Source organism: Chinchilla lanigera, unplaced genomic scaffold (assembly GCF_000276665.1).
Source record: "Chinchilla lanigera isolate Chin_1 unplaced genomic scaffold, ChiLan1.0 scaffold00041, whole genome shotgun sequence".
Classification (NCBI taxonomy): Eukaryota; Metazoa; Chordata; class Mammalia; order Rodentia; family Chinchillidae; genus Chinchilla; species Chinchilla lanigera.
Window position 1 is genome coordinate 18369905 of NW_004955442.1, and position 25209 is coordinate 18395113.

At 47.3% G+C, this 25209-nt stretch overlaps 2 long non-coding RNA genes across 2 annotated transcripts in view; one reads left to right on the plus strand and one right to left on the minus strand.

The window, feature by feature from the left end:
* The first annotated feature begins 4863 nt into the window (after positions 1 to 4863).
* LOC102006962 overlaps positions 4864 to 25209 on the plus strand; it is a 35134-nt gene continuing 14788 nt past the window's right edge. Inside the window, exons 1-4 of the long non-coding RNA XR_262164.2 lie at positions 4864 to 5326; positions 14259 to 14320; positions 21006 to 21301; positions 23436 to 23520. This is a non-coding gene — a long non-coding RNA (uncharacterized LOC102006962). The remainder of the gene's footprint in view (positions 5327 to 14258; positions 14321 to 21005; positions 21302 to 23435; positions 23521 to 25209) is intronic.
* LOC102007282 lies at positions 20546 to 21097 on the minus strand. Its single transcript, XR_001235431.1, has 2 exons — positions 21009 to 21097; positions 20546 to 20766 (listed from the first exon to the last, which is right to left on the minus strand). It is a non-coding gene; the product is annotated as an uncharacterized LOC102007282 (long non-coding RNA).

Here is a 25209-nt window from a genome sequence, read left to right on the forward strand (position 1 = left end):
GGCAGCCGGAGGGGCTGCGCCGGTGGTAAGCAGGCGATGCCCGCCTTGTTCCGCCCTGCATGATGTTCTCATTGCTCTATTCCTTTAACCCCTGCCGCTGCCTTCCTGTCCCCTAGCCCAGGGCCAGACTCCACCTTCCCTCTCCTTTCGCTGGGACCCCTGTCCAAGCCTGGGCCTCTGTCCATCCGTATGGCCTTCTGGAAAGCTGGTCCCTAGGCTTTGCATGGTGGCTTCACAGCAGCCCCTGCCACTTCAAAGGTCAGGAGGTGCCCCTCTTCATGCCATCACTGTGAGGTTGGGAGGCGCTGGCCAGGGAGTCCTGCTCTGGCGCTGGTCAAGGGGCAGAAGTCCAGCGTCCCAGCGCCCCTCCTGCAGTTTGCTGGTGCCGAGTACTAGAAGCATGTATCTAGACAAGCCGCAAAGCACATGACCATGGGCAGTTGTCCAGCTTCTCTTTTTCTGGACTGTAGAATGGGGCTGTCTGTGTAGTAAAGGCGCTGAGATGTGGGCAGGACTGCTCCAACCTGAGCCCTGCCCTACGCTCCAGCACCTCAATTCTGCATCCTGTGCTCTGCAGCTCAAGGCTGTGGGATGTGCTCCTGGCAGACCTGCCATCACCATGGGGAGAGGGCTGCAGAGCAGGAGCGCACTGTGAAGTCTGAGCCAGGGTCTGTGTCCTATTTACAGATGGGAAAACTGAGATACCAGACCTTCAACGAGCGGGTGGGGTTCAGTGGCAGAGAACATGAGATCGTCCCATCTTCTGTGTTATCCTATTCTCTTAGCCTGGGTTCCCAGGTGGCACATAAGAAATCTTTAATCCCTCAGAAAGGGACTATGGACCTGTGGTCACTCCTTCCCCAGAATCAGGGCCTCTTGGAGGGAGATGGCCTGCTGTACAGAGTCCAGGCAGCGTCTCCCCTCCCCCTCCAGCCAGGACCCTTGAGCTCTCTACTGGCCTGTGGGCTCCCTGGGTGGAGTGCGGTGTTACTAGGGCTCCTGTGTCTCTGAAACACCAGCACCTTGCGCAGAGCTGTTTGCCCAGAAAGTGAAAGAAGTCTATAAGCAGCATCTTGCTCCACAGCCCTTGCTCTGGCAAAGGCCCAGCCCATCTACCATGAACCTCTTGCAGGTCCAGAACAATGACAGAGTGGAGAGGTTCCACCACCCCAAACCTCAGGGCCAGAAGTGTGTGGAATTCTAGACCTTCTTTGTATAGGACACACTTTTTTGGTATAGGTTATGGGGAGTTTGGAAATCTGATACATTAATGGGGATGGTTGGAAGCAGGGGATGGACATGCTCAAAGTGCTAGGCAGGACTTCTGAGTATTATACTCATCAGTCGAGAGGCGATTGGAGGAAATCCTGTCCCAGAGGCCCAGAGCTTTGCAGAGTGGTTCAGTTGGTCAGTCAAATGTGACACTGGGATATTTAACACATACTGACTCATAGTACTGACCTAGTGGGGACAGAGATGGAGATAGGAATCTTCCCTGGGACTCCAATGGGAGAGGAGCTCCAGGCAGCCCTGTGTCCGGAGGTTGAACTTGGGCTTGAGGGGGAGTATATGGAAGGTCAGGGGCATAGGTTGGATAAAGTGTGAGAGATACATGTGTGCAATAATACTACTAATTTTTTTCAGCACTGGGGATTGAACACAAGGTCTTTATACTGAGGAACATCTCCAGTCCTTTTCTTTTATATTTTTTTAACATTTTGAGACAGGATCTCACCAAGTTGCTAAATTGCCAACTTGCCCAGGCTGGCCTTAAATTAGTAATCCTCTTGCCTCAGCCTACCAGTGTGCTGGGATTACAAGGATGTGCCCCATACGTGGCTAAGGGTTTTAAAACAATTCTGGAGCTAGGAGACAAAATCATGAGGCATACTATGTAAATAAGATCTTTTTTGTAAGGTAAGTATTTTTCAAACATTACTTACAGAAATGCTCATGGGTTAGAGTAGCACTTAACAGAGAACCAGTATAGAGCTGGTGTTATAAATAAAGATAGGAGCCACTCTATGGAAAGATGTAGTCCAGGGCAGCCCTGGCCAGCATCTTCAGTGTCTGAGGCTGGCCTGAGTCTCTTGGCCTGGGTAAGGGAGCTGGGGTCTGTTCCTTTCCCCCAGGACTCATCTATGACTGTGAGTCCAGGGGAAATCTTCACACTCCTCTGCAGACAAATAGAGGCTGTACTCTGGTTGGGAGCTGTGCTGGGTGGCAGCACCCATGGTTCAACAAGCAGTGTAGCCACTGGGGACATTTCCGATGTCAGGGAAATAGGCCATGAAGGCATCCCTCGGCAGATTCACAGGGTGAGTCTCCAGTTTTGCCAGGTGGGTGGTGTGAGCTTCACAAAAAGGCTCTTAGCCTCTGAGCAAAACACCCAGGGGCTCATGGTGCAGGTGAAACACAGACTTGTGCCCATCCAAAAGCTCAGGCCTAGGGGCCCTGTCTGATGTCAGGAGGGTGGCAGGAGCAGCTGGGTAGGGGCCTAGACACACACCACTTGTTCAAATGCGTGGCTTGAAGGTAAACACTTCCCTGAGTGGGCGTTTCCTTCTGCTTTACCCATCAAGAAGAGCAAGTGCTGGCTGTAGTACAGAGAGAAGTAAATAAAACACTCCTGTGTGGGAAAAAATGCTATTCTTTAATTCATAAGGAAAAGAAGTTAATGAGTGAAAAAAAAAAAAAAAGCTACACCAAGAAAAATCTGTTCAACCAACTTGGGCTACAAATAGCTTGCCACTTTTCATTAAAAACAAAATAAACACAAAAAACAACCTTTTGTGGGTAAGAAATTCTCAGTTGGCCACATTTAAACCATGCTGTCTCCCCTTCAGCACAGGTCATGGAGTGAGTGGGGTTTTCTCTGGTGCTGCAGGGCCGGTCAGGGGAAGGAGGGAGCTTCTGGGCCGATGGCCTCAGTGTAAACTACAGTGATGGTGCTGTAAGACAAGGCACTTCCCATCCTTACTTGGGAGGAGGGTGACATGACTGCCGGGTTCAGGGGTGGGGCAGTTCTCTCCAGCTGATACACAGATGTCTGGTGGGGCAAGGGTTAGCAGTGACAAAATTCCAGACTGTTCACTCCATCCGAAGTCAAGGATGAGGGCAGAGGTTGAGCTGGGTGCAGCAGGTTAGGCCCGTGGGGCCTCCTGTAGGTCCCGCAGATGTGGCTGCCACTACCTCAGACAGTCCTGACTCATGCTGGGAAGAGGACATTTTTGTGCCCCAAACACAGGGCAAGAAGCTCAGGGCAGAGTGTGCTGGGGATCTGTCTGAGACAAACGGCCGAGACTAGAACCAGAGCCCCAGAGCCCAGTGTGTGTTGGTCCCAGCTCTCCTGGGGCCTTCCCTGGTCTAAGCCTGCGTTCATGTCTCTCCTGTGTCCCACATCCCTTGTCATCCTGATTTCCTCCTGACTCCTGCCTTTGTGCGCTTGTGGGCATTGTTCCCGTGCTGTTGTCCTTGGTACTCTTCTTACCCTTCCCCACCTGGTCTGGACCTAGGTGCCTGCACTTGGGGGCTGTGAATTAGCAGATGCACCCTGTACCTCTGCTGGCACCGCCTTCCCCAGCCCCAAAGACCCACAGTGTTGTCCCCGCCCCTCCTCACTCCACTTGCCCTTGCACGCCCCTCTCTGCAGGATGCACCTTGGGTGGTCACTTACTCATGATTGGCTCCCTAACTCCTGCAGGGCTCCCTGTCCAGCACCCAGGGAGGCTGAGTGGTTTCAGTTCGTCCTGAGCAGCCTGGGAGAGGGTGCAGACAGCCTAGGTGTGGTGTTACAGGGTGTATGGGAAGGCTAGCCAGGAAAACCAGGTTCTGAGGGGCCATAGACTACAGATGCCAAGTCCTGAAACCTCTGTTGTCCTGTAACAGGCCTCAGTGTGCGCACCCCATTTGAGGGGCATGTTCAGGGACCCAAGAGCCGTGGTACCTCCTCCCTGCTCTCAAAAGGGGTGCTGTTTCCAAGGACAAGGAGAAATGTGTGTACAGTGAGCAGCTTTGGAGAATACTTTTCTTGATTTGCGTATTAGCAAAATGTAAGCAGGTCCCCACACAAACAAGTCCTCATCACTGAAGACCGGCTGCCCTTTTAGGGCACAGAATCCACTGCAGCTGCCTCTGCCAAGAGGGTGCTGCCTGGCCCTGTTTAAAGCCACCCGGGTGTTACAGGGGTGGACAGAGCAGGGCCCTAGGGGGAGTTGGTCCACACCAAGCCCCAGATTCACTGGGCAGCTGGAGCGAACGCTACAAAGGGTGCCTGTGCTCCACGGCAGGGAGCCAGCCTGGGCACCCAGAGCAGCCAGGGTCCCTGGGGGTGGATGTGGCACGGGCCTCCAGCCACATCTGATGAGCTGCAGAGCCCCTGTGCCTAGGAGACGAGGCAGAGAGCTGCCCAGGGGAAGGACCTTGAAGGCAGGCGATGCTGTGAGGAGGAGCTGCCTGATGCTGTGTCCCCCCACCCCACCCTGGGGGACCCTCCGCTGGCTGTCCAGGGCCTGGACAGCCTGAGGCATCTTGGCGTCTCTGAGGTGCTCTATCTGTGCTTCAGTTCTGTGATCTTAAGACAAGCCAAAGGTGGAAGAACAGAAGATGAATGCAGAGATAGGAAATGGCGCCAACATGGAGATCCTCCTAGAGGCAATGAGGCGTTTAAAAATCCCACGGGAACACGCGCTGTGATAGACCAGAGCACCCGTGACCTAGATCGCGGAGCAGCCAGCGTTGATGGAGCAGAGCTCACCCTATCCTCCTCCACCCGCCTCTGTCTGTGGTGGGGTTCTTAGGGCTGGATCCTGCCTGCACTGCATCCCACCTCTCTTACCTGGCTTCTGAGTTTCAGGTCAGAGACAGGTTGGAGACAGATCTGAAAATCCTCCTGGAATAAACAGGACACAGTGGGGGGCTCTGGGCCCCATCTCTAGGTAACAAACCAGATCTCACAGTGACCCTGGCACCCTTGGCAGTAGGCACAGGTCCTGGCCTGTCCTAACACCCCACCCCATGTATGCTGGCTGCAGGTGCCCGGCACCACCCATGCAGCTCACAGCACTCCCCGGCACTTCCTTCAGGAAAGGTGACTGTCTGAGAGCCGTCAGTGCAGTGCTCATCACCTGGTTTCCAAGGTCTCAGGTATGGCCATGTCGCCAGGAGCACAGGAACTTGGCTGGGAGTCTCAACTCAGTCCCCATCATCGCCTCCTTCCAACGCATCCCTCTGGCTGAATGTCATTGGGGTCACCTCAGGCTATGGAGCACAGCCTTCTGCAGACGCCTACACAGCAAACACAACTGAGGCCCAGTGGAGGTGAAAGGTAGGGGCCAAGAGGCAGCCAGCCTTAGATGCCAGGCCACTGGCAGAGTGCAGCTGGCCTGGGGGGAGGGCCTCCTGCTCCCACCTGGAGACTGTAGGGGGCTTCATTTTCTAGCAAACATTTCCTGTCCCACCATGGGCTGCAGCCATGAACCAGCTGAGGAAGAGACCAGGACGCCTCCAAATTCCTTTCTCTTGACCCAGAGACTCTTGAGGCTGAACATCTGAGATTAGTGGCCAGCCAGAGCCAGCCTTCACTCGTGTCTGAGGTCTCTAGCTCTCATATCCTGGGCTGAAGTTGGTACCTGCCCTATTCTAAAGGCTGTTTTTAAAAAGGTTCCCTCTAAATGGGGGAGCAGCCGGCGACGGAGCCCCCTGGCACAGGGCCACTTTGGCAGGAAAGGAGGGGCCCTTCAGGCTCACCAGTGACTCAGAATAGCACATGGCAAACCTGGGGCTCAGTCACTGTCCCTGATGCTTCTGGCTAACATCGCCTCAGGTGGCTCAGTGGGATTAGACACAAGAAGCATTGTGAGGATGCACCTGAGAGCCAGACCCAGGGACCCAGGTGAGACCAAGTGGGAGAAAGGACTCACTGGCTTGCCCTTTCCCTGGTGCGCCTGTCAACAGGCCCAGTTTTGCAGCCAAAGTGCTTCACAACCACCCACACCTGTGGCTTTTTTCCGGGATGGGGCCCAAGTTCTCATCTGCTGAGTGCCTGTCTGTGGCCTCCTTAGCAGTACACTGCTGATAAGCTAAACTGGTCCTGCCTCTAGAACTTCCCAGGCAACTGTAGGCTGCAGGTAAAAGGTGCAGCGTGGGCAGGACTCATGCCTTCTGTCCGCAAAACTGCTGCATCTCCTGGCGGCACAGATAGGCTAGTGCCCCATACATCAGAAGTGGGGGCTGAGGCACTCCTTCCTCAGGGCTTCACACTGGGACATTAACATGCCCCAGGCCAGGAGAGAGGTATTGGGTTGTGTAGACTGACAGAAAGGCCCACGAGGCTGCCTAGAGCAAGGCAGAGGGCCTTTGGGCAGGTGCTGGCCACAGTGATCCCCAGGAAAGCAGGCCCAGGGCTGATGTGCATCATTAGGGTCCAGGATGAAGGCGTCATTAGGCTGGTTTCCCAGCTTCTGTGCCACCAGGAGCAGGGCCAGCATGCCATCAGCCAGGTTTGGGCCTCACTGCCAGGGTGGCCTGGAAGGCTCTGCCAGACCTCCTGCCCAGGGTCATGGTATGTGATTCTCAGACTAGATACCATGACAGTCCTCTCAGTGTGAGGCAGAGGTCCAGGTCTGTGTCTTGGGACACTGTCTTGGCTGCATCTGCTTCTCGAGTTATTAAAGGATCAAAGAGAGACACTATCATCAACAACAGCAACACTCTGATTTAAAATTTGTTTGTTTGTTTGTTTTGTTTTTTTCCAGTACCAGGAATCTGATTTAAAAATGGGCGAAGAATTTGATTTGACGTTTCTCCAAAGAGGAGCTGAAGAAAGATAGGGTCTGGGCCAGGTGTGGTGGCACACGCCTGTAATCCTAGCACTTGGAGGCTGAGGCAGGAGGATCACTGTGAATTCAAGACATGCTTGGGCTACATAAATGAGTTCAAAGCCAGCCTGAACTGCATAGTGAGACCCTGTCTCAAAAAGACAAAAGAAAAAGAAGGAGGAGGAGAAGGAGGAGGATGAGGAGGGGAAGGAACAGGAGGAGGAAGAGGGGGAAAAGGGGAAGGGGAAGGAGGAGGAGGAGGAGGAGAAGGAGGAGGATGAGGAGGGGAAGGAACAGGAGGAGGAAGAGGGGGAAAAGGGGAAGGGGAAGGAGGAGGAGGAGGAGGAGAAGGAGAAAGATAGGGGCTGGGATTCCTCAGACCCACTTCTGTCCAGGCTCTGGGCTGGGTCTTGGGTGATTATCTGAATAGATCCTGGTCCTCTTGAGCTTAGTCCACTGAGAATATTAGCCTTGTATCACCTGGTCCTGGGCCATGCTAGTGGAAGATTTATGGGGAGAAAGCTAGAAAGAGAGAGTACATAAGATTAAGTAGGAGCCCTCAGCAGAAGAGAGGAGCAGGACTACGCCAGGCAGGGCCCTGAATGAGGGGGAGGAAATGACTAGGGTGGCTGGAGAAGGGCAATGGTTTGCGCTGCCCCAGTGCTGAGTGACCCACGGGACCTGGGAGTCCTGCTTGTCTGCCGCAAGACTTGGCCTAGATGGGCCAACGTTGAGGACCCTTCCAGCTCTCTAGGATAAAGTACAATGAAATAAAAACCAGCTTGCACATAAGGGAGAACAGGGACCAAAAAGCAACAAGGAGTGCCTGCCTAGCATGTGTAAAGCTCGGGGTTTCATTCCCTAGTACTGAAAGAAGAAAAAAGAAGCAACAAGGAGAAGGGAAAGACCCGAATCAAGCACTACTTGCATAGAGCTGTCAGAAGATAGCACCCAACCAAGCCCAGAACTGGTCAGTTGGGGAAGGGACTTGAATGAGGCTGGCATTTTCTTTGTCTACAGGGGACAACCACTGACTTACTTTATCTATTTTTCAACCACTGATTTAGAGGAGCCACCTATGTGCTGGAGTCTGTGCAGGACCTTTTTCACCGGGAGGAAAGCTAATAGGGGCCACCAGGTGTTTTGTTCCAGAATCCCCCAGGGAGGCACATGGGTCTCTGGAGGGGGACATGTCTTGGTCACTGCATAGGGACAATGCAAGGGCTTATTCTACTTCTTAACTTACTTGGAGGCAGCACTAAATCTACACATTCCTTGCTATCAACCCTATTAGCATCCCTGGTCCAGATTTTTTTTAAAAAGAGGTTAAATTCTAACTGGTACATGGGACTTTCAGACACAGGGAGAGGTGACAGGCTCCCAGCTGCTCTCCAGGAACCAAAAAAGATGCACATTCCAGACAGCTGCGTTCTGTGTTAAAATTAAAGGCCACACCAGGCCAGTTCTGTCTAGCTGTGTACAGAAGTGCTGCTGGGCACTGCCCTGCCCAGAACTTCTGCCTGGCTCTGTCCATCGTCTAACAACTCAGCCCATCCATCGTGCCAGCTGGCACTGGACTTGACAGTGGGACTTTCACTGCTGTGACAATGCCATGCATTTTGAAAAGTACTTGGTTCAAATGCTCTTCAAACAAATGAACTACTTTCTGTTAGCATTTGAAGGGCTCTATACTGAGCAAAGAGGAAAGGCAGCAAAATGAAAAATAAGAAGGCTCAGTTGCAAACACTACGGAGGACCTCAGAAGCTATCAATTCTGAGCAGGTGGTGGCGCATGCTTGTGATCCAGGTAGCCAGGAGGCTGAGGAAGGAGGATCTCAAGTTTGAATCCACCCTGTGCTACATAGCAAGATCTATGTCCTAAACATTTAAATTAAAAAAGAAACCAACAGTTCCATATCTGTAACCTCCTAATGAGACCCTCTCCCAGCAATGATCAACAGCACAGAAAGGCAGCAGCCTGCTGTAGGCTAAAGCTTCCAAGAGGCTTGGAGCAGAGGGGCTCAGGGCCTTGCACCAGGCACAGGTGTGTGCCCACATGCTTAAAAACTCCCTCCACTCTTCCCCCTATCCTGCCCCCTGGGGACAGCCACCACATCTGAGAATGTCCAGGTCACTCCACTAGGGGGGCTCTTGGCACACATGTTAAGGGAAGGGTGCCAAGGGTCCTTGAGTCACCTGCTCGGCCCCAGGCCTGACCTTGGTCTTCTCATGTGTAATGTGGGACACCAGCTGACCCTGACTCCCGGGTGCAGTAAAGTTCTAGTAGGACAACTGGTGCCAAGCTTAGCATGATGCCACACAGAGAAAGAGTGCTGTGGCTGTTACCCCTCACTGGGGATTTTTTTTAAAAATGCACCATAAAACATTTAATCTATTGTATGATCTATATCTACGTACAGTGTTCCCTTAACTATCAATTCTACGCTCAGCATTGTGCTGCAGACTGTGAAATACAGAGGGACCGTAACATTTTCAGGGGAAGCCAGTTTGTGGCAAATGCTTTTAGCATTATGTATTGTCTTTCTACCCCAGAGCACAATGATTTAACTCCAACTCCTTGCCTCTGCCACACTTTGCCCAATTTCTAGTCTTACTTGCCTCCTCATGTGTCTGTATTTGATTAAGCAAGTCATCAAAGTTTATATAATATAAAAATCAAACCTTTTTTTGAGATGGAATTGTAAGAAATAATACAAAGAGAGCCCATGGATCCTACTGCCAGTTTTCCCCAGTGGTGCCACCTTGAAAACTCATCCTGTAGCATCACAGTACCACAACCCAGATGTTGTCATTGAGACAGGTGAGATACAGAATATTTTATAACCACAAGGATGCCTCCGTTGCCCTCTTCTAACAATGCCCACTTCCCTTCCTTGTCTTTCCCACCCTACCCTCAATCTCTGACAACCTCTATTTCCGTAATCTTGCCATCTTATGAACGTTACATGAGTGGAAGCATTCAATATATTGCCTTTGGGGATTAGCTTTAGTCCCTTAGAATAATTCTGTACCAGTAATTCCTTTTTTACTGATGAGTAGCTTTCCACAGTGTGGATGACCACAAGTGTTTAATCCTTCACTCATTAAAGGGCATCTGGGTCATTTCCAGCTGCTAGCTATTACAAATACAGGTACCATTAATATTCACGTACAGGGTTTTTTTAGTTTGCTTTGTTTTTGGTGCTGAGAATTAAATCCAGGACTTGAGCATGCTAAGCAGATAGTACCACTGACCTATGTCCCCAGCCATGGGCAGGTCTTTGAGTGAGCCAGTCTTCATCTCCCTGAGATAACTGCTGCAGACTGCAATTGCTGGGTGTATGACAGTTGTGTGTTTAGGATTTTAGGAAACTGACATTGTTTTTCGAATGGCTGTGACATTTTACATTGCCACCAATTGTGTGTAAGTGATCCAGTTTCTCCATATCCTCCCCAATATTTAACAGTTTCCCTCTTTTCCCCCATTCTAATAGTTGTATAGTGGTATTTGGTGGTGTTTTAATTTGCATTTCCTTAACATGTAAATAAGTGTTGTCCATGTGCTTATTTGTCATATTTATATCCTCTTTTATCCTCTTTGGTGAAGTGTGTGTTCATGTCTTTTGCTTTTGTTCTAACTGGATTATTTATGTATTTGTTTATACTAGGGACTGAACCCATGTTCTGTCTGGAATTTTGTTGTTGTTGTTGTTACTAGGGTTAAACTAGGGCACTCTACCATTGAGCTGCATCCTGGCCCCTTTTATGTTTTATTTTGAGGCAGGGTTTTCTGCCCAGGGTCGAGGCAGGGCTCAAATTTGTGATCCTCCTGCCTCAGTCTCCCAGAGTAGTGAGGTTACAGTTATGTTTTTTTTTTTTTTTTTTTAAAAACTGTTGAGAACTATATGTTCTAGATATTGGCCTTCTTTGGATTTGTGGCTTGCAAATGTTTTCTCCCAGTTGTTAGTTTTTCTTTTTATTCTTTAACAGAACAAACTTTTAATAGAGAAAATTATTCACAGAGCAAAAGTTTTTAATTTTAATGAATTCCAATTTATCACTTTTTTAATGTCTTGTGCTTTGGTGGTTAAGTCTAAAAACTCTTTGTCCAGCTCTAGAGCATGGGGATTCTCTCTCTTTTTTTTCTAGAAGTTTTATAGTTTTAAAATTTAAATCTATGATTCTGTTGTATGTTAATTGTTGTAGATGGTATGAGATTAAAATAGTTTTTGTTTCTGTTTGCTATTGGATGTCTAATTACTTCATCATCATTTATTGTATCTTTCCTTTCTTGAGTTGTGTATGGTATATTTCTGTTACTGTAATGAAATACCTAAGGCTGGTAACTTTATAAAGAAAAGAGTTTTATTTAGCTCATAGTTTCAGATGTGGAGAGTTCATGGTGAGGTGACTTCATGGTGAGGTGATTTGACCTCTGGTGAGGACCTTGTGGCAGACAACATCGTGGTGGAAGTGTGTGTGATGGGGACATCACATGGTGAGACAGGAAACAAGCACAGGGAGCAATCAGGCCCACTTTTTATAGCAGACTCCTCTCAAGGGCCAACGAGGGTCCCATAAAGCTACATGAATCCCTTCTGAGGGCAGCACCCTCAGTGACTTAATTACTTCCTACATATGCCCCACCTCTTCAATGTCCTTCCATCTTTTAATACCACTGCATGGAGGACCAAGCCTCCAGCCCTCGGGGGTCACTCAAATCATACACAAGCACAGCAAGGTACTCTTGAACTTTTATTAAAAGTCACCTGGGCACATTCATATAGATTTACTTTTTTACACTGTTGCATTGATCTAGGTGTCTATCTTTCTGCCAATAATATAATATAATTCTAGCTAATATTAACCAGGTAGCCTGTTTGTTCTCACTTCAGCAAAGCTGAAGAATGTGTATTAAACATACAAACATCGATTGTATTTCTATCTACCAGCCACAGAAATCAACATTTAAAATATGGTGTCATTTATAATCTCTCAAAAAAAATTCTTTTTTTCAGAAGAATTCAAAATCTGAGCAAGAATTATATGCTGAGAAGAACAAAATGCAGGTGGAATAAAAGTTAATGGAGAGACATACCATGTTCATGGATTGGAAAACTCAACTTTGTGAAATCACAATTATCCCCCAGTTGATATATCTCTATCAAATTCTTATATATCAAAATATAAAAATCCCAGCAATATTTTGTAGCTATTCAAATAGTCAAAACTATTTTATATGGAAAGGCAAAGGAATTAGAATGGCTACTATTGTTATTTTAACTCACCACAGGTTGGGAACTAATTTCCCTTTATGTTTTACGTTACATTGTTAAGGTAAATTTTACTTGTAATGAAATACTCAAATCTAAGGTGCCCAACTCAATGAATTTTGACAAATGAATAGATTCATGTATCCAAAAGCCTAATCAAGATTGTTTCTATTACCCTGGAAAGTTTCCATGTCACTTTCCAGTCATTCCATTTCCACCTCCAGCCCCATCCCAGGCCAAGCAGTCACTGATCTGTATTCCATCACCAGTATCTTAGAACATCATTAATTTTGCTTATCTTAGAACATCAAATAAAAATATTATACTCCATGTACTCAGTGTGTGTGTGTGTGTGTGTATTGAACTCAGGTCCTGTGCACTGATCTATATCCTCAACCCCTTAAATTCTTTTTTTTTTTTTTTTTTTTAATTTCGAGGCAGAGTCTTAATAAGTTGCCCACTGGCTTGAATTTGACATCCTTCTACCGCAGCTTCCCAGGATGCTGGGATTGCAGGCATGAGTCACCATGCCTGATAACTCCATGTACTTTAAAAAATCTGACTTCTTGGGCTGGGGATGTGGCTCAGTGGTAGAGTGCTTGCTTACCATGTGCAAAGCACTAGATTTGATTACCGTCCCCCAGAAAAGAATCTGGATGGTCTCCCAAAACGTAGGTGATCTCTTAGGTGTCCTAGGTTCTCAGAGTGGCCATAACCATGAGTCCCACTCCTCTTTAGTTTACATTGCTTGGTTCAATCTCCAGCACCACAAACAAAGCAAAATAAAAAAAGCCCCCACACAAACAAAAACAAAACTGACTTCTTCAACTAAGCATAATTATTTTGAGATTCCTCATTTAGATGTATCAATAATTCATTAATTTTTATGGATATGTAAATATCCGTTGTATAGTTATGCCATGATTTGTTTAACCATTCACCTATTGATATTCTTTTGGTTGTTTTTGGTTTGAGACTGTTACAAATATAGCAGTTATGAACATGTGTGCACAAATCTTTGGACCTCTATTTCCTTTTTTTTTTTTTTTTGTCTTTTTGAGACAGGGTCTCTCTATGCAAGTTCAGGCTGGCCTTGAGCTCACTTTGTAGCCCACACTGGCCTCAAACTCACAACAGTCCTCCCGCCTCAGCCTCCCGAGTGCTGGGATTACAGGCGTGCGCCACCACACCCAGCTCTGGACCTCTATTTCCTTTTCTTCTGGGCACACATTTGAAGAGTAGGATGGCTAGACCATATCAGAGGTGTGTGGTTCAATGTCAGATATGTTCAGTGTCAGAGGTTCAGTGTCAGATATGTTCACTGTGAATATTTTCTCCCAAGCAAAGCCTTAATTTTTATTTAAAAATGTGTCTTTTGAGAAAAAGATGCTTAATAAATTTCAATTTGTCAATTTCTAAATTTTATATTTATGCCTTTTGTGTTTTCTCCAAAGAAATCTTTGACTACTTACTGTAAGATTGTGAATATATTCTTTTCTGTTTCTTCTGGAAGATTTTGTGTTATGTTTAGGGCTATGATTCATAATGAATTGATTCTTCTTGTGACTATGTGTGGTGCTGGAGATGGAACCTAAGGCCTTGTACACACTAGGCAAGTGCCTTACCACTGAGGTACACCTCCACACCCCCATGAATTACTTTTGTGTATGGTGTTAGGTAGAGGTCAAAGACCATCGCCTAACCCCCAGTTTATCTAATAATTTTGCAGTATTTGTTGAAACACCTAGACTTTCCCTAAGGAGTTACCATGGACCTCTGATGAAAACCAAATGATTTTCTTTCTTTCTTTCTTTTTTTGTTCTTTCTTTCTTGTCTTTTTTTTTGAAACAGGGTTTTGCAGTTCAAGGTAACCTTGAACTCACAGAAATCCTCCTGCCTCAGCCTCCCAAGTGCTGGGATCATAAGAATAGGTCACCATGCCAGTGGCTGTGTATTTCTGTAATCCATTTTGCTATGAGATAGCTACTGATGGCTGCATAAAACTCAGAATTTAGTGATTTGAAGCATCAATTTAAACATTGTATATCTATCATGGTTTCTGTGGGTCAGAAATACAAGAAGATTCAGCTGAGTAGTTCATACAATTTCAGGCATTCAGTGGCTGGAGCTGGAGCAGCTGAGTGGACATCTTTCTTTGAATTTTCAGGGCTTCTTCATATCATCTCTGGAGGTGGCCTAGACTGGAAACTATCACTGCAGGTGCTGCAGGTGAGCTAACATGGCATCCTAAAGGCATGAGGTCTTCAAGACTCTGAGAGCAGGTGCCCCAGCAGACAAGGCAGATGCACAATTGTCTGGACTGTCCCAGCCTCAGAAGCCCAGCAGCAGCACTGTTGTTAAATCTTGTGGTTTATAAGAGAGTACGGTGTATAAGATCAGTCAGATTCCAGAGGAAATAACAGGCTTCCAGAAGAGCATGTGGGATGGAAGACAGTGCAGCTACGTTGGAAAAATAAAATCTGCAAAATCTCATCCTTTTCTGGGAGAGAGGAGTTTAATTTTGATCACACTTTTCTGCAGACTGGATAATCTGTATCTGTCTCTGGACAGCATCATGGGGCTAGAGTGGTCAGTGGGGGTACTCCCCACCCATGCCTGGGCCATCTGCAGCAGTGCAGAGGAGGAAGGCCCATCCCAGGTGTGTGGTTACACTTGGGCAACGCCAGGTGTGGTGGAGGAAGGGGAGGTGCCAGGTTGGCTGGCTGGATCAGGAAGGAAATCATGCGTCCCTTGTCCTGTGACCTCAGCATACCTCTGAGCCAGGTGTGTGTAGATCTGGGAGGGACTGTGTACGTGAATGTTGAGCCCATTGGAGGACACGTTGGACTGCAGGCTGGATGGGTGACAGGACTCAGGGATGGAGGAAAGGCCTAGAGGAATGGGCTTGCTGCAGCCCCACCCGTTCTGCATGCAGCACTGCTCTGGCTGGGAAAGAAAGCCCCATGCAAACAAGGGTGTTTGGGTTGGCCGGGGCTCCAGGAGGCCATTCAGAACTGAATGGAGCCATCTGAGGCTCCAGGAGAGGCGCTGAGTGAGAGGGCACATTCCGTGGTGGTGGTGGGGCCTGGCACTGTCCCTACCAAGCCAGGGGAGGGGATGCCCATGTTGTGTTTGGCCAGCATCACACCCCAGGGGCCGACAGAGAGTCTCCAATGACCTCAGTGCTTTTCCTGTGCAGACCACCCCACCTCCCTGCAAAGCAGGATCCAAGGAGATCCTTAAGAAATCACTCTGGACAGATCGAGCTGGTGTAACCCCAGCCCAAAGCAGCCACACTGCATTTGGTCAATGATCTGGGTCCAATCTAAAGGTGGGGAGACAATCTGCTGAGGGACATCTCAAATTCTCACTCGGGGTCTCCTGGTGTAACCGTCTCCCCGTGGTATTTCCCACCACTTCCCTCACAATCACAGGCCTTTCATGGCTTCTAGATGGGGCCAAGCCCTGTCCCTCCTCAGGGCCTTTGTTAGGGCTTGTACCCTGCCTTCTGAGGGCTGGCCCTTCCTGCTGCCTGCTCAGTCAGGCTGGTCTCCTGGGAGGCCACTCCACCAGCACCACTGCTGCCGGCACCATTGACGAGTGGCATTCTGCATACCTCATTCCCTCAGTTTCTCCCTCCAGTGAATGGAACCCTAGGATGAGACAAAGTGCAGGGGAAACTGACCAATATCTCTTGATTTTTGTTTTTCATTTCCTTGATGCTGGGTCCTGTAAAGACCTCATGGTGGAAGGCTATTAATCAAAAAGGAGACCTCAGGGTGGCTGGGGGTTGACTCAGTGGTAGAGAGCTTGTCTTGCATTTGTGAGAAACTGGGTTCCATCTCCAGCACCAGAAAAAAGCAGGGGAGGAAAATGTTCTTATATATATGCACATACACATAAATGTGCTCATACTTGCATGAAATGCCCTGGAAGGACAGGGTGCTGCTCCGTCTAGGATGACAGGGAGGGTGTTGTGTGTATAGGCAGGAAAGTCAGGCAGGAGTCTCTACACATGAACCCTTTTATGTTTCTGCAACTTTGAAAACTGAGATATCCATTACTTATTGGAAAAAGTTAAAAAAAAAAAAAAAATTGCTGCAGGCCAAAGAGAGGAAAAAGAGCCAAAGGCTTGGGGACGCAGCTCCACCCTTAGGCGGGGGCTTAGCAGGGAAAGGGAGGCCTTGCAACAAAAACCAGCTTCTTAGGTGGATCAGCAGCCCTGCCCAAACTCCTGTTCTGTCTGGAGCTGAATAACGACTGTTTGCTGTGGCAAACCACCCTAGGTCAGTAGGGAAGGTGGGGACTGTGTTTATTTCATCCTTTCCAACCTCGCCTGGCTTCTGCGCAGAGGAGGCCAGCAGCTTGTGGTCGCCCCATCCCAGTGGTGAGACCAAGAGGATTTGCTGAGACCGGGGAATTCTGAGCTCAGTCGTTCCCAAGGGCCATGCTCATGCCCAGAGCTCAAACTTCAGGCCAAACACTCAAGGATTATCCCCTTCGAAAAGATTCAGAGGAAATAAGCAGGAAAAGGGAAGGTCCATGTCAAAGCAATTAAAATCGACTTAATTCAAAGCCCGGAATGTTAATGCTAACACACAAATCTTGAGCAGAAAAACACTCCTTTGATTCAGAACTTATATCCCAGCAGTCCAAGAAGGCTGGCCCTTATTTCCCTTTTTATTTTTACCTTTTGAAACATTTCTAAATAAGTTACCAAGAAGCCAGTTGGGGGTTTGTGGAGCAGAGGAAAATTCACTATTCAAATAAATCATTTCAGAGGAATCTCTGATGGATGCACAGACTTCTCTTAGCAAAACGAGAGACCAATTTTCCTAGATCAAATTTCCAAAGAAATGGAATTTCTTGTGCTTTCTTGCTAAAGTGCCACGCTGCGAGTGCTTCAAGAAGACAGTTCCTTCTGGAGAATGAGAACCTTCTCTGGGGAGAGAGGGACCAGCCTGCAGCAAAATTAACCTCCACCAACGGAGGACGGGGGTTCTGCCGGAATCATACTCCACAGGCTCAGCAGTTGCCACAAGGCAGCGCCACGCCAAATAATAGGCTGGAGGGACAGAAAGGCTCAGCTCATGGTGACTGCGAAGTACCTGACACATCTAGGGCCTAGGAGGAAATGGGTTATAAATATTTAACCCACGTCCAACCCTGGGAGCAAAGTGTATATTACTTCATCAATCATTTGTGTCCCTCGACTACCTGGTGAAATAATATTTTGGATATAAGTTTAAAAGTATGAAAATTAATTCCATCTGCTTTTTAAACTGTGTGCAGTGGTTTGGATCTTTCAAGACTACCAAAGGCTTGGTCTCCAGTGCAGTGCTATTTATTAATCCATAAGAGGTGGGACCTGTGGGGAGCTTCTTAGGTCACTGCAGTGTGCACTTTAAGGAGATGGCAGAGCCCAGGCCCTTCTCCCTATTTCTCTGTTTTGGGACCTGGTCATAATGGAGTGAGCAGTTTTGCTCTGCCATGTGCTACTGCCATGGGGTATTTCCTCGCCAAACCAAAGACTGAACTTATCATGGACTGGGACCTCTAAAACAGGGCAAAAAGTACTACTACCACCAACACCCCCCCAACACACTTTTTCTATTCATAAGTTGATTATCTTAGGTGATTTGTTACAGTAACAGAAAGCTAATATAGTGTGGCTTCTAGTAACTTAAAAATTATATTCATAGCTTCCATTCTACTATACAGCATTAGTATATATCTTAGTCTATTTTCTTTCTTTGCTTCTTTTTTTTTTAATTGAGACAGGATCTTACTATGTAGTTCAGGCTGGACTTGAACTTGCAGTGTAGCCTAGGCTGGGCTCTGACTCTCAATTCTCTTGCCTCAGCCTCTCAAGTGCTGGGATTATGGGCATGCGCCACCATGCCCAATATTTTAGTCCATCTTCTGTTGCTATAACAAAAGGTCTGGTAACTTATACCTGGGTAATTTATAAGGACTAAGAATTTATTTAGCTCAATGTTTTGGAGGCTAGAAAGTCCACAAGCAAGGAGCCAGGATTTGGCAAAGGCCATTTTGTTGCATCATAACATGGTGTAGGACATCCTACACCATGACAGAGCAAGCGTGCTAGCTCAGGTCTGTCTCACTCTTCTTGTCAAACCACTAATGCCACCATAGGGCTCCACCCTTATGACCTCACCTAGTCCTAGTCAAATACCATTAACATATGAATTTAGGGATTAAGTTTCAACAGCATTTCTGAGGGGACATTCACATCATGGCAACATAGAAAGTTTGGAAATAGAGCCGAGTTTGTGTGTGAAGGATCAATATGTGACTCAGATCACCAGGGGAGAAGATGAATTTTTAGAGATACATGACACTGGAACAACTGTGAAACCATTTAGAAAAAGATAATATTAGACGCACATTCCACATCTTACACAATGTGAATGTAAGATGAAATCATACAACCACTAGAGGAAAACACGCATGAGGTCTTTTGCAACCTGCTTGTGGGGAGAGGCTTTTTAATGAGGATTCAGAAAAATTAAATAAACATAGGTTATGATTTAGATTTAAAATATCCTCACAAGGTTCACATTTTCAGAGGGAGAGTTTTTGAAGGTGATTGGATCGTGGGGTGCTATAATTATTGGTGGATTAATCCACTGATGGGTTTAGAGTTATGTTTTAGAGATGGGGGTCTGGTCAGAAGAGACAGTTCACTGGGGGCACAACCTGGAAGGGCATGTTCTTGTCTCCTGCTCTTTCCTTTTCTCTCTGCTTCCTAGCTGCCATGGATTGAGCAGCTATACTCTGCCGTGCCCGTCTACCATGACATTTCAGCCTTGGACACAACCAGCCATAGACTGAACCCTATGAAAATGTGTGCCAAAATAAATCTCTCCTCCTCTAAGTTGGAGGTGTTGGATATTTTGTCCCAGTGATGGGAAAATGACTAATAAGATATAAAACACCATTCCATGGTAAAAGATACCCTAAGCAAAGACAGTTGAAAAGTGACAAATGGGGAAAGAATATTTGCATCATATATGGACAGGTAACCTAGTACTATCTGTAGTACCTAAAAGAGTCTTAAAGGGGGAAAATGACAAGCAAATAAGCCAACAACACCAACTCATGATAGAAGACACATGATATAAAAATGGCATTAAACCATGCATGTGGTGTGTGCCTTTAGTCCCAGCTACTCAGAAAGCTGAGGCAGAGAATAACTTGAGCCCAGGAGTTCAAGACCAGCCTGGGCCATCTTGTCACAAAAAGGGCATGGTGCAAGGAGCACCATGTGTGGTGCAAGGAGTTTAATGCTCAAGTTTACAAGGAGGAAAGTGCAAATCAGTCCAAGACTTCTCACCTGCAGATGAACAGCTCTTATTCAGAGGCTATGTGGACAGGGGTCCTTGCATGCTGGGGCTGTCCAATGGCCTAGTCACTAAGAGGGGTCTGTAAGGGAGATTTGGGCTGTACGACAGAGATTGCACCTGCTTCACCCTTGGACCTGTAATCTTGCCTGTGAGAATTTGCCTAGAGGATATACCTCCAACAACACAGAGATGTACGTAGACAAGTGTACTCATGGTGGTAAGACTGGTCATTGCAAGTACTGGAAACACTTTGAGCCATGGAGCAGTGGCCACCAAGGGAGCATCACATGGTCACAAAAGGAGGAGGACAGAAGGAGCTCCTGGACCAGGAAGAGAACAGCTCCAAGCAACATGTCATAGGAAATTTTTAAAAACACAAAATGATCATGAGTGGTGCAATACTCTTTCATGAGGAACGAAAATAAAGTACAGCCATGTATTGCTTAACAATGGGATAAGTTCTGAGAAAAGTGTCGTTGGACAATTGCATTTCTGTGCCAACACCAATAGGCATACTGACACAAATTAAGATGGCTATGATGTCACTAGGCGATGTAATGTTATGAAACTACCATTGTATGTGTGGTTCGTCTTTTATTGAAATGTCACAGTGCAGTATGTAACCATGTGGATATATATTCTGATGTTGGCTGAACAAACCAGGGGAGATAAACAGAAATGAATGAAAGTAAATGGCCCACAGGGATGGAAGAGGGCAAGGTGGGAGGATCACAGCATGGTCTTCTGCATAGCTCTGAGTTTGGATATTGTCTGTGTTTCCCAAGGTCATAAATAAAGCTAATCAAGAAACAATGCAGGGGGAGCAGTAGAACTGAAAATGACCAGAAATCAAGCCTAATCTCGTTTCACATGGATGACACAGCATATAGAAGGAACAAAGAATGAGTCCAAGTAGCTTTGGGGTTTTTTTATAGACTCTATTTAACTTAGTAAATTTGAGGGGGGGGGTTGTATGATTTTATTTTTCTTTTATGTGTGTTTGTTCTTTTGTTTTAATTTTTTAACCTTAAAACACATTCATTTACTCATTGTGTGTGTATATATATATATATATATTTTTTTTTTCTTTTTTCTTTTTCCCGCATACACTTTCTTTTCTTGTTATGTAGTTCAGGCTGGCTGTCAAGAACTCTGGGGAAACCAAGCTCAGCAGGCATGGGTATAGCAGTTCCAGGACAGTCTTGTGAGTTCGGGGGATAACTAGGTGACAAATAACACTATGTGCTTAGCAGCTTGGAATCTTGTGGGAGAAGCAGGTACAGATGAGGACAGGAAGAACCTGCAGTGCTGGGGTAGAAGCAGACATAATAGTGAGATTATTAATTATTATATGTTAATTATATATAATTAGGATTAATGACAAATATAGTTAAAACATATCATCATATATTAATAATGTAACTATATGATCATTTGTATATTAATATAATTGATATTAATATATTAGTGGATCATAATTTAATATATATGCATTATTAACTGTACATTTATAGATATTATAATAATTATACATATTTTTTTCCTAGTACCTGGGTGACGCCTTGCTGAAAATGAGCACAGGTTACACCTAGATCTTGTGCCAAGGAGATGTTCTGCTGTGGCACAAGCTGGCTTCTCGGAATCACGGCCAAATCCAGGGCAGCACCAGTGAAAGCGCAAGCTGAGCCCAGAGCATCCAGCAGCGCCGGGAAGCAAGGAAGTGTTCCGAAATGCTAAGAACACATCCAAAGGCCGCGGGAGTCAGTCTGCCAGCATCAAATCATCAACAACAGTAATGGCATAGAACTCATTGGATATAGGAAAAACCTACCAACCCACCCTGGTAATAAATAAATGGACAGGACAGGGAGACTGCCAGCTATGGCATTATGGTAGAATGCCAGTTACGAATGCAGGAGTAAAATCATTATCTTGCAAGCACTGTAATAATACTGACTTGGGCAAGAATCAATAACAGGTTCTAGGAAGCTTTGGGGTGAAAGGTTGTTGGGAAAGGTGTTTACTCAGCCTGCGAGCTTCTCCCATGGCTCCCTTATTAATGACACAGGTGGAGACACCCGGCAGATGCCACCTGAGCCCAGAAGCCGCATGGACTCTAGGAAGACTCGGTGTCACTCATAATGTGTAGCCATTGGGCATCTAATTGGAAGAAGTGGTCAGGCAGGACCAGGTCAAGGAAGTGTCACAGACAGGTGGCCTGTGTACCCAGACGCCACTGTTGGGGGCCCAAAGGGCAGCTTCTAGACACATAAGGGTGAAACACAGGGTGAAAGTCCCGCATAGAAGGAAGTGGCTAGGAAGTACGTTATTGGTACATTGGTGAAACTTGAGTTTCAACAGAAGCATGCCCCCCCAACTAAAGTTTTTGTTACTTGTTGTCAACTGTGGTCTGAAAATATTAAATGGAAAATTCCAAAAATAAATAATTTATAAGTTTTAAATAACTTTCTCTATAGCATATTATTATAAATGTTCTATTTTATTATTAGGTGTTGTTGCTGTTACTCTCTTACAACGCCTAACTTACAGATTAAACTTTATCATGGGCATACAGGTATAGGAAGATCGTATCTACGTAGGATCTGGTGTTATCTGAAGTTTCAGGTAGCTGCTGTGGGTCTTGGAATGTGTCTCTTATAGATAAAAGGATAGTACAATCTTGAGTATATCATTTATGAGTGTTGTTTCAATGTTAATTTCTTCTTTTTAAATTATTGTATGTTTATAATACATAATGTTTACATTCCTCATGGGAAATTGGTACGTGTACATAACACATCTCAGTTCCTTTTTTAAAAATCCCCTTTCCCTTCCCTTCCGGTCCCCTCCATCCATCTCTTGATTCCTTTCCTCTTTTTTGGTACATGTTTGCAGTGTTAATTTCTTGAATTTAATACTTGAGCAAAGCACCCTTGCTTAGGAGAAACATGGTGAAGACTTTGGGGTAAAGGGTGGCGAGAGTCCCAGGTGGTCCAGGAATATTAATTGTGATTACAGCAGCAGTACTAGAAGTACTGTGCAGATTTGTACAGAGAGGGCACGAGAGAGGAAATAAAGCAAAATGTTAAACAGGGGAAACTGAGCGCAGTGGACTTCCCTTTTCTGCACATTCCAGAAGATCCCTGAATGGAGCCATGGCCACCAAGGATCTCTGGCCACCAAGAGGGGAAGATGTAGCCCTGTGCAGAGTTGATGGAGAAGCCTCAACCTTTTCTGGCTCCAAAGCAGGATTTGTCTGCTTCCCAGGATATACTGTGCTTGCTGGACATGTTGTACTCCCCAGAATGGTGGACTTGGGGGCCAGAAATCCTAGATGGTTCACCCTGCTAGGGGCCGGGATATCTATGTGGAGCCCTGTCCGCAGTTTGCTGTGTCTGGACCAGTTCCTTTGGTTCTCTGCTCATGGGGGTTAAATACCAAAGGCTGTCCCAACCCAGTGCCCGGCTCTCAGGCTGATGCCCTTGGCCACAGCCCCTGCTGTATATCGTTGTGGGTGTCTTACCAGCCTCTGCAGCACTTTCTGTCCCCCAGTTTGCAACCTGTGGGCTCCCAGGAGCAGCCACATGTTGCGTTTTTTCTTGGTGCTATTGTGTGGACTCTCTATTACCTCCTTGTCCTCTGGCTACCCACTGTTCACAGGCCATGGGCTTGGCAGTCAGGAGCCCATCTGCAGAAAGAGTAAGCACTCAGCAATCCAAGGAGGGCAGGTGTTTGTGCTCCCTTGAGGGTGGCCCTGTGACTGGATGCAGGAGGTGGTTGTACAGACGCAGATGGGGCCCTGGGTGAGAGGGGAGACCCCTGCCCAGCCTGGGGCCACTCCTGCTTAAATGAGTGTCCTCACATGAGGCGCAGCCCACCAAGAGGAAAGCTTGGGTCATAGGTACCCTAGAGGCCACCTACAGCTAGGTCCTTAACGAAGTGCCCTGTTCGGATTCCAAGTCTTGGTGTCTTTCTAGGGTGGTGGAACCTCCTGGAACACTGGCAAGCAGAGAGAGACGCAGAGCCTCAGGCTGGCGGCACCTCCCCCCCATTTGGGGTCTTGTGAGTCCTGTGGCGTGTGTGTGTGTGTTGTGGTGTGTGTGTTGTGTTAGGGATGGAACCCAGGGCCTCAGGCATGCTAGGTAAGCTCTCCACCACCCAGCTCCACCTAGGCCCCAGTCCTGTAGCTTCTTTCCTGATCATGTCTGTGTACAAAGGGCCAGGTGTTCCGTGTGGATAATCTTGAGTTGTGTGGCATCCAACATCAAAGGACTGTGACTGGTGAGGACCTTCTTGTAGGTGGGGGTTCTCTGCAGAGTCCCACGTTGGTGCAGAGCAATAGAGGCACATCCAATGGGTAGGACCAAGTTGGCTTTTATAACAGACTAACTCACTCTCAAGATAACCCATTCATTCATTCATTCATTAATCCATGAAAGGATCTTAAAGGTCCCCACTCCTTAAAACCTCACATTGGGGATTACATTTCAGCATGATTTTGTGAAAATGTCCAAATCATGGCAGGAGCCTAGAAGAGGGGAGGGAAGGTGGTGGGGCAGGGGCAGCATGGCAGAAGAGCAGGTAGTAGGCAGGGGGAGACCCTGGGCTTGACTGAGAAAGTTAAGAGCCCCATACACATTTTTGGCAAGAGATAGGGTGATTTGCATAGAGAATGGCACAACCACATCCACATCTGTGATTTAAGGAATAATTAGTGGCAGTAGATCCCTAGAGAGGCAGGAGGAACCTGGGAGGCTGCAGATAGATGGGGCGGATCTGAAGGACTAGTTAAGAAGGAATCAAGGGCAGTGACCCCAAAAGGAAGGAAAGAGAGGCAGGCCAGCAAGGCAGGGATGGACAGCAAGTGCCAAATGAGGACACAGCCATGAAGCAATTCCAGCGATCGGCTCCATTCAAACTGTGGTTTCCACACTCACTGGCTGTGACCACAAATTAAGCAACAGATTGCAGGCTCCAAGGCTGCACTACAGCTGTGACCCCCCACCTCTGCCTGGGGGTCCCCTCCCATGCACACCCAAGCCACTCAGCTCCAGGGGGTACACAGGGTGTGGTCCATGGAAGGGGGCCCCAGCCTTGGGACTCAGAGAAGTATCTACCAGCCTCCCCAGCAGGTTCCTCCTGGCCGGGGGCCAGCCCCACCCCAGGTGTGTGGAAACATGCAGAGCTGTGTTGTAATCCATTTCTTTGGCAATGATAACCAGAGAAGGCAGGGAGAGGATGGAGGACAGAAGATGAATGGCCTGCTGCACTAGCACGCCCTTGTCACAGGAGGAGGGAACGCTGCAGATGCCCACAACCCTGAAGCCCCTTATGCAAGACAAGAAGCCTCTGCAGAGAACTCACTCGCCATGAGTCATGAGGGCTCTGTGGGGCTCCCAGATGGGTCCCAGGAGAGGAGCCTAAGGAAGGAAGGTGAGCTTCGCAGTGTGGGATGTGGAGCTCACAGACTGCAGGGGGCCTGTGTACTGGGCCCAGAGAGAGCCACGAGGACATAGGGGCAGGAAGGAGGAGCAAGGACTGAGCGCAGAGGAATACAGATCCACAGCCTGCTCCTCCAAGTGTGGCTTAAACCTTAAAAACTTTTACAAGCCAAGGGCGGTGGCGCACACCTGTAACCTCAGCACTCAAGAAGCTGAGGCCGGAGGATTGCTGTGAGTTCGAGGCCAGCCTAGGCTATAGTGAGTCCAAGGCCAGCCTGAACTGCATAGCAAGATCCTGTCTCAAAAAAAA